Source organism: Oncorhynchus masou, chromosome 12, assembly GCF_036934945.1.
Source record: "Oncorhynchus masou masou isolate Uvic2021 chromosome 12, UVic_Omas_1.1, whole genome shotgun sequence".
NCBI lineage: Eukaryota > Metazoa > Chordata > Actinopteri > Salmoniformes > Salmonidae > Oncorhynchus > Oncorhynchus masou.
The window spans coordinates 48452917-48460640 of record NC_088223.1 but is presented as its reverse complement, the minus strand read 5'-3'; the positions used below and the strand labels follow the sequence as shown (position 1 = coordinate 48460640).

At 44.7% G+C, this 7724-nt stretch overlaps 1 pseudogene; it reads right to left on the bottom strand.

The window, feature by feature from the left end:
* Nucleotides 1-1089: 1089 nt before the first annotated feature.
* LOC135549342 (alpha-2Db adrenergic receptor-like) lies at nt 1090-2443 on the bottom strand (annotated as a pseudogene).
* Nucleotides 2444-7724: the final 5281 nt, after the last annotated feature.

The following is a 7724-nucleotide window of genomic DNA, read 5'->3' as shown; positions in this document are numbered from 1 at the left end:
AAGATCACCGTGCGCAATGCCAAGCGTCAGCTGGAGTGGTGTACAGCTCGCTGCCCTTGATCTGGAGCAGTGGAAACGCATTTTTGGAGTGATAAATCACGCTTCACCATCTGGCAGTCCAACGGACAACTTTGCATTTGGCGGATGCCAGGAGAAGGCTACCTGCCCGAATGCATAGTTCCAACTGTAAAGTTTGGTGGATGAGGAATAATGGTCTGGTTTGGTGAGATCAGTGTTGAAGAACTCCCTCTAGACTGCACAGAGCCCTGACCTCAACCCCATCCACACCATTGGGATGAATTGGAACGCGGACTGCGAGCCAGGCCTAATCGCGCAACATCAGTGCTTGACCTCACTAATGCTTTTGTGGCTGAATGGAAGCAAGTCCCCGCAGCAATGTTCCATTGTTATTTTTTACATTGTTATGTCTCAATGGGCCTCTAGGCTATAAATAGGAGCTAAGTGCAATGGGTCAGGTCACTCTGAGGAAGATGTTAGCTTGATGTCGAAACGTCAGTCACCTGCTTGCATCCAAAGTGAGCAATAAAAAATAAAAATCTCTCGCTTTTTTTGTTGAGTACTCCAACTCCTTTTCACCTCGAATTAGACCTTTGGGAAATATTTCTTGGTAAGCCCTTCACACCCTTTAATGTATTATTAACAGCACACTGCAAAATTAACAACACCTAAAAGCATAGTAGTGCAGCCTGACTCATGCTTTTCTCTAATATGTAGATCAGATACTGGTACTGATATTTGCTTTTAGTTATCAGATATGCCAATTAGGATTTTCAACTTGATACATTTAAGTACACAGAAACATCATCTGAAGGTTACAAACTCATTTCTTCAAATTTGAAGTCCATGTTACAAGATGTAAAAAGTAGGTTAAATGTAAAAAAATATAGTATTGCAGTATTCTACAAACAAGTGTTACACATCTCCTAAGTAGGCTAATCAATTGACAGATACTAAACGCAACAGAACGTAAGCAGGCACTCACTCCTTCCTCTCTCTCTATTTTATTCATTCATTCACACAGAGACACACACGGAGGGAGGTGGGGGGGGAGAGGAATTGAAATAAACGTTATATGTGTGAAGTCTGGCATATGATCTTTTTGAAAGATCTCCGAAAATCGCGATTAAATATTGTATAAATTATAGGGTTCACTGAACTGTTACAGTAACCAATCCAGAAAAACAGATTGAAGAGAGCATCCGGAATCGGGCAACTATCTCTGCATATTGCGTGCAGACTGTATGTAAAAAAGAATGGGAACCAGCAGAGTACAAACACCCCCATCACCACTGCCAGGACAAATGTAAAGCGCTTTTCACGCATCTGTGCCAGTTTTGTCTTTGACAGTGACATCTGTCTCGTCCTTTGGTCCTGAGAGAGCTGTGCGTTGCGTTTCGAAGCCGATGGCGCGCGGCAACTCTGTTTTGTGAACGTGTTCGCACCATCCACTTTCCCTCTCTTGGAGAAGTGGCATTTCTTGGGTTTGCTATCGGGGGCACAGGTCTCTTCCAGGTCTATATCGTCCAGCTCTCCTTTCCGTGGGTGGCCACCTAAACTGGGGCTGCTGGGGCTCTCCATCTCAAATTTCCCCCTGGGCACAAAGCAAGTTTCCGACTCCAAAGGCTGTCTCTCCATCCCGTTCTTGGCCGCGAACACGGTCGATGCGCGCTGCTTGGCCACTCTATATATTTTACAATACACCAGAATCATGATTAGTCCAGGGGCAAAAAATGAGACCAGGCAAGACGAGAGAATATACCATGTTTCGTTGTTGAGCAAGCACTCGTGCTCGTTGTGTTTGGTCATAAGCAACGGTGGGAAAGAGATGACCGCAGATATGACCCAGACCACGGTGATCATACACTTAATACGCTTTGGCGTCCTCTTCAGGTTATAGCTAACAGCTTTGGTTACAGACCAGTACCTGTCCAGGCTTATGGCGCATAGGTGCACAATGGAGGACGTGCAGAAGAGGACGTCAAGGGCCAGGTAGAAGGCACACCAGGTGCTCCCAAAGTACCAGTAACCCATGACCTCGTTGGCGAGGGAGAAAGGTATGACCAAGGTAGCCACTAAGATATCTGCCGATGCCAAGGAGACAAGGAAGAGATTCTGCGGCGCACGGAGCGCACGGCTGGTGAAAACGGCCACCACAACCAGTACATTTCCCACGATCGTCACCAGAATGATAACAGTGACCATGAGCACGATGAAGACGGCCGCGCTCTGGGAGTGAGGCAGAGGCCTCGGGGCACTCGTGGAATTCATATCCTCTGATGAGTTCGGCGCAGCAAAAGTTGTTGAGATTATATCCATTCTGGATAGACAAATCTGTTCCTCCCCATTCTCGTCTCGCATTCCAATCAGGGATAGACAAGGCGAGGATCGCAAATTGCGCAGTTTGATCAAAGTAATCTTTCATCTAACCGCTGTACAGATGACCCATTATGTGGAAACATCACAGTTCAATCGAAATCACAGACGAAATGACCAAGAAAAGTAACATCCTTCCAGTGTTTTGTTTTCAGTGCAAGCGCACAAGTTGCCGGCGATTCCTGGCCACGCTGCAGTTTGTATTTGTGCAAGGAAAGAATAATGTTTTGAATGCATGGTTCCCTTGAGTACGACGGCACTCCAAGAAACCAGGGTCAGATGGCAGCCTGAAGTTCCCACTTTAATCTGGTTGATGCGCATTGGCCGTGTTCCCTAGTAGTGTAGTGTGGGAGTGGAGAGGGGTATCATTTCAGAAAGAGAGGGAGAGGGAGAGGGAGCCAGAGAGAGAGAGAGTGAAAGATCGAGAGAAGGAGAGTTAGAGAGAGAGAGCGGGAGTAGAGAGAGAGAGAGAGATACTGCGGAATTATGCACATGATTAAACTTTGGAATAATGTAATAATGGCAGTAATGACGGGTGAAAAATAAAACATTTCATATTTATAGTCCTGTTATTATTAGTATTCTTTTGGAATCGTATTAATTGTCAAAGGAATACAACATCACTGTTTGACAATCTGTGTCAGGCTATCAATGTTCTAGTTATCTTTATAAGGCTAGGCTAACGTAACGATAATTGACCAACGGGGGTGCGTGCAGTTTCATGATATTCAATCAATTAAAAATCCACATTTAATTAGAATGCCATTAACTTTCAGTCCATAAAAATGTCAAGTCGTAATAAACAATAGCAGGCTGGTAATAGACACAGGTTCTGTGGAGGTGACGTTTTAGATATCTCATGTCTGAAGCCTGAAGGCTCAAAGGATTAGTTTGTTGTCACACACACACACGCGCGCACACGCACGCGCACACACACGCGCACACGCACACAAACTTAAACTCAACTGACAAACTATGACACCTGTTTTAGGGATTAACATAAAGGTGGCTGCCCCATTGGACAGGTGCTTTCCTTAAGTACTGATAACAACCAAAAACCCTAAGAATTCCAGTCTGGTCTTTCTGGTTCCTCCCCTCTGTGTTGGTGAACATAGCTTCATTGCTTTTCAGACCTTAATGTAAATCCCTGTGAAACATGATGACCAACAGCACCTGATAATTTTATATGTCAAAACCAGGGGCACAACGTTCCCTGGAGACTGGGGGACATGACCCCTCCACATTCCATTTTTGTCCCCCCCATTTTTATCATTGCACTGTGATACTAAAAGCGGCATCGGTGTGCTTTAGGACCGACCATGCGGAAACTACAGAGCTGCAGAAAGGCTGTATGAAGGCAAAGCTTCTGAAAGACACGGTTGCTGCTCTCTGTAGCTGCTGTCTCTGTGTGTGTTGCACTTTCCTCTGGGTTATAAAAGCAAGCAGAGCAGAAACCGGCTACTCTTTATTTGACTGATGTAGCTGGCAAGGTAACTTCTGTTTTAATTAACAGAAAAAGTTCTGAACTAGTAGTGTAACTGACATGTAACGTTAGCTACAGTAATATTTCATCCCCTCTCGACTGAAGTTAAGTCTGAAGAGAATGAACTAGCTAGTAGCTAACACAGCCGGATCAGCTCTAGCCTCTAGCTGTCTGTCAAGTAGCAGTATCTAACAGCTGTTGTGTGTGTGGAAACGTTTTGTAGCCTTTTTGTCCCGTCTCAACAGAAGGCATTTAACATGGTTAGTTTTGGTCAGTTGATGTACCATTAGAGCTAGCCAAAAGTTGGCTAACATCAGCTAGCTAGCTTACTAACTTTAGCTATTATTTTTGCCCCAATCACACTAGACCTGAATCAACAATGACAACCAGCGGCCAAACGATTGAAGACTAATATTCTGAAATGTTTTGACAGCGCAATGTGAGTTTTTATTAGAGTCAGTATAGCATTGAGCTGTCCCCATCTAATTCCCTACTTTTCACACTGACACGGTATGAACAGCCCTACAGACTACACTGTCATGATGCACAATCAGTACACAACACTATGCTCATTATGTCTTAGCAGAATCAGATAATAACAGGTGTCCCAGCAGGGTCAAGACAGCCAATGAAGACCAGCCAATGAAGACCAGTCTACGAATTTTGCAGTTTATTATAACAATCAGTGACTGGATAAATTGTTCCATCTTGAGTTGATGGGTAGGCTACAGTCTGAGATCTGGGAATAATGGGGATTTCAATAATGGAACCATTGATTCTATTCTTGGATAATATAATGTATAAATGTACACCAAGAGAATTCTTTGTCATGCCTCATCTGATCAGGATCAGATGGTGACAGGGGTCTCAGCAGGGTCAGGCAACCAGGGAAGACCCGTCTGTGATGGCGCTGAGGTGAACATCTGCAGATACTCTACAACACAGATACTCTACAACACACAGTGCAGCAAACACTGGACAAGCCAGAAGCTTAAAAGATATCAACTATTTTAAGGCAGTCTGACAAATCTCAAGTGGATTTCCAAACTGTGTTAAATGTTGATAGAGGCTTTTCCTGATGACGCTATCAGGGCACAAAGCAAGACCCAGATGCAGACACAGGAGGCAGATGGTTAGAGTCTTAGTTGTTTCTTTATATCCAAAAGGAGTAGGCAAGAGAATGGTCGTGGACAGGCAAAAGGTCAAAACCAGATTCTGAGTCCAAGACGTACAGAGTGGCAGACAGGCTCGATGTCAGGGCAGGCAGAATGTTCAGGCAGGCGGGTACGGAATCCAGAAAAAAACAGGCAAGGGTCAAAACCGGGAAGACTAGAAAAAGAGAATAGAAAACAGGAGCACGGGAAAAACACGCGGGTTGACTTGCAAACATACAAGACGAACTGGCACAAAGAGACAGGAAACACAGGGATAAATACACTGGGGAAAATACACGACACCTGGAGGAGGTGGAGGTGGAGACAATCACAAGAAGAGGTGAGACCGATCAGGGCATGACAGACACAAAACATGTCAAACAAAAAATGTTAGGAAGTCCTGGTAGACCCTATCGATGATGAAGAATGGATACAGATATGTTTGAATACACAGTCATTTTCACATAATCTCAGACATAAATTACTGAAGATTAAGACCATCCATAGAACTAACTACATACCAGTTAAACTGAATATCATGCACTCAGAAATGTAATTATTCTGCTGGAGGTGTAAAACACAAAAGGGGACATATTTGCAAATGTTATGATCTTGTGAAAGCTGGCTGAATTCTGGCAAAGAGTATGTTCTTTTATCTCAGCATGTCTACAGATTCTTCCTGTTTTTGTTTGATTGGAAAAGTTGATACTGGAGACTGTCATCAGAAGAAACTGAGCAACTTAGCATTTATAGCGACTAAGAAAAGCATTGCCATTAATTGGAAGGTTGGTTATCCTCCCACAATGTCACAATGGATGGCAGAAATGCTATGTATCACTACATTTGATTTATTACAAGATTAAGGGTATACTGTGCAACTTTCATACGGTCTGGGTGCCTTAAATGGGATACTGTATGACAAAAGGTGGCTTTTTTGAAAACATAGATTTTGTTTTCATTGCACACAAGACACCTGTCTGATTTGAGCCTGTCTCAGTGAACCAATCCATTGAGGATTCCGTAGGGATGATACAATCCAGGAGAATGGGGAATGTGGCTCAGATGAACAAGGCACGTCTCTCTCCAGAATGCGATCTCTCCGGCCATTTCATAGGTATTCATTGTTTCATAACTTAATAGTACGCATTGTTTGCTGTGTCTATCAATTCCCCATGACATATATCACCAGCAGTAGCCTACATTTACCGTTCTAATCTGCAATGTTTGTTTGGTTACGGTAATTTCTGTTAATGCATTTAATATATTATCATCGGATAATTAAATGGGGCACATAAGCAGAAAATGAAAGCTCTTACAATATTAGATGATGACATTTCTCTGAAACAGACTATAGGCTAAATTATGAGGGGAAAAGGGACCAAATTATTAGGATGAGGCACACTAACAGCTTACTACAAAACATAAACATAAACATAGTATTACTTTCTTAGCTACAGTATACATATCTCCTAGCATATTACATTTATACAGCAGCACGTAAGACATTTTTGGACTCATCTTGTTGTTCTGTGCTTACTTGAACAGGAAGGTGGCATGGCAGTCCTTTGTAGGCAAATTTTGTCATCAAACTTTATGGCATGACTTCCGTCGAAGTCGGTCCCTCTTCTTGTTCGGGCAGCGTTCGGCGGTCAACGTCACCGGCCTTCTAGCTATCGTCAATCCACTTTTCATTTTTCATTTGTTTTGTCTTTGTTTTACAGACCTGGTTTAAATTCCCCAATTACATGTTCATTATTTAAACCTCTGTTTTCCCCATCGTTTTTGTGAGTGATTGGTTTATTTTAAGTTCGGTCCGATGTTTGTGGGCTTGGTATTATTTCATGTATTTGGATATTTTCAGTAAAGTTCCTTGTTTTACTCATCTCTGCTGTCCGGCTCCTGAATCCTCTGCACCAACTACACCCAGATCCTTAAAATAACTCACGCAAAAATGGAGTCAGCAGGAGCAGACAACCCCCCTTTGGCGGTCGAGGAGCACGTCCAGCAGCATGCGACCATCTTGCAACATCTCGGCACCGCCATGGATCGCATGCTGCAGACAATTGACCGATGGGAGAGAGGAGGAGTTCAGCCAGCGCCTCCACCGGCACCACTACAACAGGCACCACAGTTCACCCCTCCTTCACCCGGTCTCAGTAGGATTCGTCTCGCTCTTCCGAGAGAGTATGATGGGACAGCTGCCGTATGCCAGGGGTTTCTACTCCAGCTGAAACTATACCTGGCGACCGTCCACCCGGCTGCTTCGGGACATGTCAGCGTGCCCGCCCTCCTCTCCTGTCTCTCAGGGAAAGCCCTGGAGTGGGCCAACGCAGTATGGGGGGAAGGAGAAGCGGTGTTGGACAATTACACAGAGTTCACCCGCTGCTTTCGGCAGTTTTATACCACCCACCTGAGGGTAGAGCTGTGGGTGAACATCTGTTCCACCTGAGGCAGGGGACGAGGAGCGCACAGGAGTTCGCCTTGGACTTCCAGACCCTGGCCTCCAGTGTGGGATGGAACGACAGGGCCCTGATCGATCACTACCGGTGCAGTCTGCGTGGGGAAGTCCGTTGGGAGTTGGCCTGCAGGGACACCACTCTTACGTTTGACCAGCTGGTGGACTAGTCCATCCAGCGGAGGAGGGGCCGTTCCCTGTACCATCTGTGGCTGCAGAGGGCACACTGCTGGTCGGT